Consider the following 12,100-nt stretch of genomic DNA (forward strand, 5'->3'; position numbering starts at 1 on the left):
TCTTTAGTAACATCCTCATTCTCTTCAGAAGAGGAATACTCATCAGAGCTCATGAAGGGCATAAGGAGGTTCAATGGAATCTCTATGGTCTCTAGATGAGCCTCAGAGTCCTTTGGTTTCTCAGAGAGAAGCTCCTTATTGATCACTGGACGTCCCAGGAGGTCTTCCTCCTTGGGATTCACGTCCTCCACTCCCCTTGTAGGTTCGGCCATGGTGCTTATGTCAATGGCCTTGCACTCTCCTTTTGGGTTCTCTTCTGTATTGCTTGGGAGAGTACTGGGAGGGATTTCAGTGATCCTTTTACTCAGTTGGCCCACTTGGGCTTCCAAATTTCTAATGGAAGACCTTGTTTCATTCATGAAGCTCACAGTGGCCTTGGATAGATCAGAGACTAGATTTGCTAAATTAGAAGCATTTTGTTCAGAGTTCTCTGTCTGTTGCTGAGTGGATGATGGAAAAGGTTTATTATTGTTAAACCTGTTTCTTCCACCATTATTAAAGCCTTGTTGAGGCTTTTGATCCTTCCATGAGAAATTTGGATGATTTCTCCATGATGAGTTATAGGTGTTTCCATAAGGTTCACCTAAGTAATTTACCTCTGCTATTGCAGGGTTCTCAGGATCATAAGCTTCTTCTTCAGAAGATGCCTCTTGAGTACTGTTGGATGCAGCTTGCATTCCATGCAGACTCTGAGAGATCATATTGACTTGCTGAGTCAATATTTTATTCTGAGCCAATATGGCATTCAGAGTATCAACTTCAAGAACTCCCTTCTTCATAGGCGTCCCATTACTTATAGGATTCCTTTCAGAAGTGTACATGAACTGGTTATTAGCAACCATGTCAATGAGTTCTTGAGCTTCTGCAGGCGTTTTCTTTAGGTGAATGGATCCACCTGCAGAAGTGTCCAGTGACATCTTTGATAGCTCAGATAAACCATCATAGAATATATCCAGGATGGTCCATTCTGAAAGCATGTCAGAAGGACACTTTTTGGTCAACTGTTTGTATCTTTCCCAAGCTTCATAGAGGGATTCACCTTCTTTCTGTCTGAAGGTTTGAACATCAGCTCTAAGCTTGCTCAGCTTTTGAGGAGGAAAGTACTTGGCTAAGAAAGCCGTGACCAGCTTATTCCAAGAGTTCAGGCTGTCTTTGGGTTGAGAATCCAACCATAATCTAGCTCTGTCTCTTACAGCAAAAGGGAAAAGCATGAGCCTGTAGACTTCAGGATCTACTCCATTAGTCTTAACAGTATCACATATCTGCAAGAATTTAGTTAAGAACTGAAAAGGATCTTCAAATGGAAGTCCATGAAACTTGCAGTTCTGCTGCATCAGAGAAACTAATTGAGGTTTCAGCTCAAAGTTGTTTGCTCCAATGGCAGGAATGGAGATGCTTCTTCCATGTAAATTGGAATTAGGTGCAGTAAAGTCACCAAGCATCTTCCTTACATTATTATTATTTTCGGCTGCCATCTCCTCTTCCTGTTCGAAAATTTCTGAAAGGTTTTCTCTGGATTGTTGTAATTTAGCTTCTCTTAATTTTCTCTTCAGAGTCCTTTCAGGTTCTGGATCTGCTCCCACAAGAATGTTCTTATCATTGCTCCTGCTCAAATGACAAAGAAGAAGGCACAGAAAAATAATAATAATAATAGAGATCCTTTATACCACAGTATAGGGATCCCTGTGTGAGTGGAAGAAGAGGGGGAGACAAAGAATGTAATATAATGGAAGAAATACAACTGTGAGGATGGCAGAGATGTGAGATGAGATGTTAGGATATGAATGAATAAATAGAATAAGATGGGAGAGGGAGAATTTTCGAAAATATTTTTGAAAAAGAGTTAGTGATTTTCGAAAATGGTTTTTGAAAAATGTTAGTAATTTTCGAAAATTTTTTTGAAATCAAAAATAAAAAATAAAAATAATTAGTTAATTAAAAAGAAATTTTGAAAAAGAGGGAAGATATTTTCGAAAATTAGAGAGAGAGAGAGTTAGTTAGGTAGTTTTGAAAAAGTTTAAGAAACAAAAAGTTAGTTAGTTAGTTGAAACAAATTTTGAAAAGATAAGAAGTTAGGAAGTTAGAAAAGATATTTTTGAAATCAAATTTTTGAAAAAGATAAGAAGATATTTTTGAAAAGATATGATAGGAATTAGTTTTTGAAAAAGATTTGATTTTTAAAATCTCATTTAATGACTTGATTCACAAGAAATCACAAGATATGATTCTAGAACTTAAAGTTTGAATCTTTCTTAACAAGTAAGTAACAAACTTGAAATTTTTGAATCAAAACATTAATTGTTTATGTTATTTTCGAAAATTTAATACAAAAATAAGAAAAAGATTTTTGAAAAATATTTTTGGAATTTTCGAAAATAACTAAGAATTTTGAAAAAGATTTGATTTTTGAAAAAGATTTTGAAAAAGATAAGATTTTCAAATTGAAAATTTGATTTGACTCATGAGAAACAATTTGATTTTAAAAATTTTTGAAAAAGTCAACTCAAATTTTCGAATTTGATGGGAGAAAAAGGAAAAGATATTTTTTTGATTTTTGAAATTTTTATGATGCAAGGGAAAAACAAGAAAAATGATGCAATGCATGAAATTTTTAGATCAAAACATGTGATGCATGCAAGAATGCTATGAATGTCAAGATGAACACCAAGAACACTATGAATGTTAAGATGAACATCATAGACACAATTTTGAAAAATTTTTAATGCAAAGAAAACATGCAAGACACCAAACGTAGAATTCTTTAATGCTTAGACACTAAGAATTCAAGAATGCATATGAAAAACAAGAAAAGACACAAAACAAAAAATCATCAAGATCAAACAAGAAGACTTACCAAGAACAACTTGAAGATCATGAAGAACACTATGAATGCATGATATTTTCGAAAAATGCAAGATGCATATGCAATTGACACCAAACTTATAATGTGACTCAAGACTCAAACAAGAAACAGAAAAATATTTTTGATTTTTTTAGGATTTTCTAATTTTTTTTTTGGATTTTTCGAAAAATTAATTGAAAAAGACAAATAAGGATTCCAAAATTTTTAATATGAATTCCAGGAGTCTTGCCATATTAGTTTAAAGCTTCAGTCCAGGAATTAGACATGGCTCACTAGCCAGCCAAGCTTTCAATGAAAGCTCCGGTCCAAAACACTAGACATGGCCAATGGCCAGCCAAGCTTTAGCATGTAATTCAGATATGACATGCCTCACATACTCATTCCCAAAGGAATAGACATGGCTTTACAGCCAGCCAGGCTTCAACATGCTTCATGAAACACTAGAATTCATTCTTAAAAATTTTGAATCAAATTTTTGAAAACATTTTTTTATATTTTTCGAAAACAGATGAGAGAATTTTAGAAATATTTTTGAAAAATTTTTTGAAAATAAAATAAAAAGAAAATTACCTAATCTGAGCAACAAGATGAACCGTCAGTTGTCCAAACTCAAACAATCCCCGGCAACGGCGCCAAAAACTTGGTGCACGAAATTGTGATGTCCAGGCTCAAACTATTCCTGGCACGTGAGCAACTTGGTACGCGCAATTGTGATTACACATTCATAATTTGTAAAATTCATGGCTCTTTCTTTCCCTGGTAATGGCGCCAAGAACATGGTGCCAATACCATGGTTCACAACTTCGATACAACTAACCAGCAAGTGCATTGGGTCGTCCAAGTAATACCTTACGTGAGTAAGGGTCGAATCCCACGGAGATTGTTGGTATGAAGCAAGCTATGGTCACCTTGCAAATCTCAGTCAGGCGGATATAAAATAATCATGGAGTTTTCGAATATTATATAATAGAATAGGGATAGAGGTACTTATGTAAATCATTGGTAGGAATTTCAGATAAGCGAATGGAGATGCTTTTCGTTCCTCTGAACCTCTGCTTTCCTGCTATCTTCATCCAATCAGTCTCACTCCTTTCCATGGCTGGCTTTATGTGATACATCACCACTGTCAATGGCTACTTTCGATCATCTCTCGGGAAAATGATCCAATGCCCTATCACGGCACGGCTAATCGTCTGGAGGCATCACCCTTGCCAATGGCTTCATCTTATCCTCTCAGTGAATAATATGCTCACGCACCCTGTCACGGCACGGCTATTCATCTATCGGTTCTCGATCATGCTGGAATAGGATTTACTATCCTTTTGCGTCTGTCACTAACGCCCTGCAATCGCGAGTTAGGAGCTCGTCACAGTCATTCAATCATTGAATCCTACTCGGAATACCACAGACAAGGTTTAGACTTTCCCGATTCTCATGAATGCCGCCATCATTCTAGCTTACGCCACGAAGATTCCGGTTAAGAGATCTAAGAGATATTCATTCTAGCTTATTTCATGTAGAACGGAAGTGTTTGTCAGGCACGTTTTCATAGGGGAGATGGTGATGAGCGTCACACATAATCATCACCTTCATCACGTTCTTGGGTGCGAATGGATATCTTAGATGCGAAATAAGATGAATTGAATAGAAAATAGTAGTACTTGCATTAATCTTTGAGGAACAGCAGAGCTCCACACCTTAATCTATGGAGTGTAGAAACTCTACTATTGAAAATACATAAGTGAAGGTTCAGGCATGGCCGTGTGGCCAGCCCCCATGGTCTAAGAACAATGCGTTCCAAGATGTCTAATACAATAGTAAAGGGTCCTATTTATAATAAACTAGCTACTAGGGTTTACATGAGTAAGTAATTGATGCATAAATCCACTTCCTGGGCCCACTTGGTGTGTGTTTGGGCTGAGCCTAAGTGTTGCACGTGTAGAGGTCCTTCTTGGAGTTGAACGCTAGCTTTTGTGCCAGTTTGGCCGTTCAACTCTGGTTTTGGCTCCTTTTCTGGCGCTGGACGCCAGACTTGGGTAGAAAGCTAGCGTTGAACGCCAGTTTACGTCGTCTATTCTTGGCCAAAGTATGGACTATTATATATTGCTGGAAAGCCCTGGATGTCTACTTTCCAACACAATTGGAAGCGCGCCATTTCGAGTTCTGTAGCTCCAGAAAATCCACTTTGAGTGCAGGGAGGTCAGAATCCAACAGCATCAGCAGTCCTTCTTCAACCTCTGAATCTGATTTTTGCTCAAGTCCCTCAATTTCAGCCAGAAAATACCTGAAATCACAGAAAAACACACAAACTCATAGTAAAGTCCAGAAATGTGAATTTATCATAAAAACTAATGAAAACATCCCTAAAAGTAACTAGATCCTACTAAAAACATACTAAAAACAATGCCAAAAAGCGTATAAATTATTCGCTCATCAATGAATCAATGGGTCTCAACTTTCTTCTCAATCATATGAAGTAGATCTATGACAGATTGTAATTAATTGAGTCCCAATTCCTTGGCAACCCAATTTCTCTAATCACAATCAATTTGCCAATTCCTTAATCTAATTGTCATGAGAAGAGGTTAAGTGGATGTCTCTTATCCATGAGCCACACAAACTCTCAAGATCTCAATTCCTCCCCAATGATGTTGATAAGAGAGTTGTGAGAGATAGAGCTTCAATTTAATTTTCCTGATTCCCCTTCTGAGGCTCACATAGAAATTCATGGATCTAAAACCCTCTTCCGGAGTGAATTAATCAAAATGAAAATAGAAGTTATCTCTTAGCTACAATAATCCGATTGAGAAGAAGAAGAATTTTATTCAATCATGTGAATTACAATAGAGCTCTTTCCCCTAATGATGGGGGATTTAGTTCATCATTGCTCAGTAAAATCAAAAGGAAAGAAAAAGTACATGAAAGAAAAAGAAAGTACAAAGAAAATGATTCATAGTTTCCCAATTAGGGTCCCTGCTCCCCAGCCTCCTTTCTAACTTCAAAATCTATCCTATTTATACAGTTTCCAAATCAATCTTCAAGTTTTTGGATGTCGGCTTTAGCCTTAGTTGAAGCAAGTTAGGAGTGGCTCTTAGTGATGTTGACATGGACGTTAGTTCACTGGCTTGCATGGGTGCCATTGAAATGAGATCAGCATGGGCGTTGGTCACCAACATTGGTGCACTAACGGTGGCCACGTTGCCTTTGAAATGCTTTAGGAACGTTACCACTGGCGTTAGTTTACCAACGTTACTACCAACGTTCTCTTAGTCACGCGTACGCGTCGCCTATGCGTACGCATCGCTGACCAATTTTCCATGCATTTCTCTTGAAATTATCGAAGATGTTGGTGTGCCAAATTTAGATAACGTTTGCACACCAACGTTGGCACCGTATTTTGCTAGTAACGTTGGTGAGCCAACTTTGGGCCACCAATGTTGCTCCTTTCCCCTTTGGTAACGTTGATGGGCAACGTTGGTGACCCAACTTTGGCCACTAACGTTGCTTCTTAGGCTTGGCACGTTAGTGGGCAACATTGATAGCCAACATTGGTGAGCCAACTTTGGGCCACCAATGTTGCCTTCTCTTCCTCTGCCAACGTTGATAGGCAACGTTGGTGGGCCAACTTTGGCCACCAACGTTGCCTCCTCCTTCTTTGCAACGTTTATGGGTAACGTTGGTGAGCCAACTTTGGCCACCAACGTTGCTTCATCTGCTTTTTCTTTGCCCATCCTTTGCTTCACCTCACCTATCATCAACCAAACAAATGCATCAAAGCCTTGTCTTAATCAAAAGATATTGCATCATTCATAGCATCAAGTAATTCTTGCATTAATCTCATGAAAATGTTCATAAATAACAATTTGAATCAAGACATGCATACATTTCTCATCCAAATGCTTACTTATTGCCTAAGAAAGTGCATGAAACCAAGTAAAAACTAATGAAAAAGGCTTGTGAAACTAACCTAAGATGCTTAGGCATCACAACACCAAACTTAAATCTTGCTTGTCCCCAAGCAAGCAGTAAAGCATAAGATAAATGAATGAAAACAGAGATAGATGCAAGCCCTTATTGGAGGATAATCAATCTTGGTTCATGGGGTTTCATGCATGATATCTTTGAAGCTCATGAACTTATTAATTTCCAAGTTACAACATCCCCTTAAGCATTAACTCTGTTGCTTCTATGTACCCTTTTTATTCTTTGATCCTTGATGTTAACTTATTGCTTTTCTTTTTCTTTATTGAAGCTTAGTGTTCTGTGTTAAGGCAGCTCTTTATGGTAAGCTTTCAGTTAACATTCCTGACCCAGTTGGCTCAAGGTGTTGGGTGATGAAGCACCCCTCAGACTTACTAACTCAAGCCTCTCCTCAACACATACACACCACAGGCATTTAGCTTACAATTCAACCTAGAGACATTGATGCCCAACACCTCTTTGGGTCACTAAATACTTTGTAGTTAGGTTGCTCTTGATAGTGGACTTTTGGTCGATAATCCCGGGTTAGTTAACCCAAGTTACCAAGTGTTAAAACACTCCTCAGAACCTAATCATCCAAGCAGATCCTAATACAAAAGCACCACAGGCATGTATCTTAAGGGTCAAGCTATTGGTGCCTAGCTTATTCCTTGTTTCTTTCTTTTTATTGCCAACATTAGTGCTGCCCGTTAGTAGCCTAACTTTGCTACTAAGGTTGGCTTTTCTTTGGTTCTTTCTTTTTCTTTCTTTCTTCCAAGGATCTTTATTCACCAAGGTCTCATATAAAGCAACTAAATTCATACTTAAGGGAGCATTTTATACCTTTCAACTTTATTAGTGAACTTACTAAGTTTTCAAGCATTTACCACCACATAACCTTATTCTATCTTCTACCAAAATGGACCTTTACTCCTTCTCTTTTCTCAACATTTTCTTTCATTCAAGCATGGGAACAAAAGCATACAACTTAAGCAAGATGGTATAGCATAAGCACTTAGACTAGCAAGCTAAAATGACCATTAAAAAAAGACAGACAGAATGTAAATGATTATGAAAATAGGGTACAGTCACATTTCCAATTAAAGTACTTCAAATTGGAAATAGTTTAAGTGACAATACAACCTCTTGGTGTCTTCTTGCTTAGTCCTTCATCATCATCCTTAGCTTTTGTATTCTTCTTTATGATGATGCATAATCCCTCCAAGAAATTGAATGCCTCCCTGCAAAGATATTGGAAGTTGCTTGTCCCCCAAGCACTTGAGACATGGTTAGCATGCATGTATGTTTGTAGGCTCCTGAACTTGTTTTGGTGTGTGAACACCAAACTTAGTTCCTTGCCAACATCTATTATGCAGCAAATTAATTACATGCATGAAACGTTGTGCTTTTATTAAGTAAGCTAACTATGAACGAGAAATTAAACAACTGTTAAGTGGTTTCCATTATTGTTTGGAGTTAATGACTAATGATGCTCTTCGGAGGGTTGCAATGTGTTTCCATGAAATCTATAGTGGAACACCAAACTTAGCATCACACATTCACCCTTTTTGAACTCATTTTGGTGTGCAACACCAAACTTAATTCCTTGCAATGCAGGAAAACCTACTTAACTTTCTTATTGAAATAACTAAGAAAAGAAAGTTACCTTTGGTTGGGTTGCCTCCCAACAAGCGCTCTTTTATCGTCACTAGCTTGACATCCTTCATTCTTGTTCAACTCAGCTCATAAATGCTCTCCTCCTTGTTCCAGGGTCCTCCCAGATAGTGTTTCACTTTGTGACCATTTACTGTGAATGTATTTTTTGTAGCTTCATTCAAAAGTTCAAGACTTCCATCTGGAAAGACCTTGGTTACCAGATAAGGGCCAGTCTATTTGGACTTGAGTTTACCAGGAAAAATCTTGAGCCTGGAATTGTACAGTAACACTTGCTGCCCTGGTTCAAATTCTCTTTTCTAAATTTTCTTGTCATGCCATCTTTTGGCCCTCTACTTGTATATCTTAGCATTTTCATAAGCTTCCAGTCTGAATTCATCTAATTCATTGAGTTGTAATAATATTCTCTCTCCTGCTGCTTGAGAATCAAGATTGAGGAGCTTAGTGGCCCAGAAAGCCTTATGCTTGAGCTCCACAGGGAGGTGGCAAGATTTGCCATTGATTAGCTGAAATGGTAACCTCCCAATTGGGGTTTTGAATGCAGTTCTATATGCCCAAAGGGCATCATCCAACTTCCTTGCCCAGTCTTTTCGTGTAACTCCAATCGTTTTCTCTAGAATTCTTTTTAACTCTCTGTTTGTCAATTCATCCTGGCCATTGGTTTGACGATGGTATGGTGTGGCCACTTTGTGAGTTATCCCATATCTGTGGAGTAGCTTATCCATCTGTTTATTACAAAAATGGCTACCACCATCACTAATGAGACCTTTAGGCACTCCATATCTGGTGAAAATGTGCTTCTTGAGAAACTGGAGAACGATTTGTGCATCACATGTGGTTGTTGCTATGGCTTCCACCATTTGGAGACATATTCCACTGCTACCAATATGTATTTGAATGAATATGATAGAGGGAAGGGTCCCATAAAATCTATTCCTCAAAGGTCAAATAATTCCACTTCCAAGATGAAGTTTTAGGGCATTTCATTTTTCTTTGTCAACCCTCTGCTCTTTGACATTCATTACACTGATTTATAAAGTCCCTGGCATCTTTGAATATGGATGGCCAATAGAAGCCACTCTGAAGAACTTTGGCAGCTGTTTGATGAGCGGATAATTTATACGCTTTTTGGCATTATTTTTAGTATGTTTTTAATATATTTTAGTTAGTTTTTATTTAAAATTTACTTTTCTGGATTTTACTATGAGTTTGTGTGTTTTTCTATGATTTCAGGTATTTTCTAGCTGAAATTGAGGGACCTGAGCAAAAATCTGATTCAGAGGCTGAAAAAGGACTGCAGATGCTGTTGGATTCTGACCTCCCTGTACTCAAAGTGGATTTTCTGGAGCTACAGAAACCCAATTGGTGCGCTCTTAATTGCGTTGGAAAGTAGACATCCTGGGCTTTCCAGAAATATATAATAGTCTATACTTTGCCCAAGATTTGATGGCCCAAACCGGCGTTCCAAGTCAGCTCAAGAATTCTGGCGTTTAACTTCAAAACTGGCACAAAAGCTGGAGTTAAACGCCCAAACTGGCACAAAAGCTGGCGTTTAACTCCAAGAAAAGTCTCTACACATGGAAGCTTCAATGCTCAGCCCAAGCACACACCAAGTGGACCCAGAAGAAGATTTCTACATTAATTACTTATTTCTGTAAACCCTAGGCTACTAGTTTTCTATAAATAGGACCTTTTGCCATTGTATTTTCATACTATCGATCTTTGATAAGTCTTACGCTATCTTAGACACTTGATCATACTTGGATAGACCTTTTCACGTTTGGGGGCTGGCCTCACGGCAATGCCTAGACCTTGTTCTTATGTATTTTCAACGGTGGAGTTTCTACACACCATAGATTAAGGTGTGGAGCTCTGCTGTTCTTCAAGAATTAATACAAAGTACTATTGTTTTTCTATTCAACTCAAGTCTATTTCTTATCCAAGATATTCATTCGTTCTTCAACTTGATGGATGTGATGATCCGTGACACTCATCACCATTCTCACCTATGAACATGTGCTTGACAACCACCTCTGTTCTACTAGCAATGGCTTGAATGCGTATCTCTTGGGTTTCTAATCTAAGATTGGAACCTTCGTGGTATAGGCTAGAATTATTGGCGGCCATTCCTGAGATCTGGAATGTCTAAACCTTGTCTGTGGTATTCTGAGTAGGATCTGAGAATGGATGACTGTGACGAGCTTCAAATTCACGATTGTTGGGCGTGTGACAGACGCAAAAGGATCAATGGATCCTATTCCGACATGATCGAGAACCGACAGATGATTAGCCATGCGGTGACAGCGCATTTGGAACGTTTTTACTGAGGGGACGGGAAGTAGCCATTGATAACGGTGATGCCCAACATAAAGCTTGCCATGAAAAGGAGTATGAATGATTGGAAGAAGGCAATAGGAAAGCAGAGGTTCAGGAGGAACAAAGCATCTTCATACGCTTATCTAAAATTCCAACCGAAGAATTACATAAGTATCTCTATCTTTATTTTATATTTTATTCATCTTTTAATTATCAATTCTCCATCACCATCTGAATTCGCTTGACTGAGATTTACAAGGTGACCATAGCTTGCTTCAAGCCGACAGTCTCCGTGGGATCGACCCTTACTCACGTAAGGTTTATTACTTGGACGACCCAGTGCACTTGCTGGTTAGTTGTGCGGAATTGTGACAAAATGTGATTCATGTTTAAGAGCTCCAAGTCCTTTGGCGCCATTATTGATGATCACAATTTCGCATACCAAGTTTTTGGCGTCGTTGCCGGGGATTGTTCGAGTTTGCACAACTGACGGTTCATCTTGTTGCTTAGATTAGGTACTTTTCAGAATTTTTTAGGATGAATTCTAGAGTTTCAAGGTGATGTTCTTATCATCACAAAAGCTGATTGATTCTCATCAATTTAGCTGCTGAATGTAATGTCCTGCTGAAGCTTGGCCAAACATGTCTAATCTTTTTAGACTGAAGCTTTAGACTATCATTGCATGATTCCTGGAATTCTCATTAAAAGTTTTGATTCTCTTTATTTTATTTTTCCATATAAGTTTCGAAAATCACAAAAAAAATTTATAAAATCATAAAAATCAGAAATATTTTATGTTTCTTGTTTGAGTCTAGTATCAATTTTTAAGTTTGGTGTCAATTGCATTCTTCTTGCATTTTTCGAAAACATGCAATATGTTCTTCATTAATCTTCAAGTTGTTCTTGATGATTTCATTGCTCTGATCTTTAAATTATCTTGTTTTGTGTGTTTTATTGTTTTTATATGCATTCTCAATTTCTTAGTGTCTCTTATATGAAAATTCTTAAGTTTGGTGTCTTGCATGCATTGTTTATTTGATCTTAGTTGCATTTTTATTGTTTCTCATCATTAAAAATTAATTTTTTTTTCAAAACTATGTCTTTTCAAGTCAATAATACAGAGAATTGAAGATTCAGAACATTCAGCAGAGGAATCAAATAGAAAAAGCTGGGCGTTCAAAATGCCCAGTGAAGAAGGAAAACTGGCGTTTAAACGCCAGCCAGGGTACCTGGCTGGGCGTTTAACGCCCAAAAAGGTAGCATTTTGGGCGTTAAACGCCAGAATGG

At 37.8% G+C, this 12,100-nt stretch overlaps 1 non-coding gene across 1 annotated transcript; it reads left to right on the forward strand.

The window, feature by feature from the left end:
• Nucleotides 1-971: 971 nt before the first annotated feature.
• LOC148565393 (small nucleolar RNA R71) lies at nucleotides 972-1,079 on the forward strand. Its single transcript, XR_015884228.1, has one exon. It is a non-coding gene; the product is annotated as a small nucleolar RNA R71 (small nucleolar RNA).
• Nucleotides 1,080-12,100: the final 11,021 nt, after the last annotated feature.

Source organism: Arachis ipaensis, chromosome B5, assembly GCF_059453495.1.
Source record: "Arachis ipaensis isolate K30076 ecotype BB chromosome B5, ASM5945349v1, whole genome shotgun sequence".
Lineage (NCBI taxonomy): Eukaryota > Viridiplantae > Streptophyta > Magnoliopsida > Fabales > Fabaceae > Arachis > Arachis ipaensis.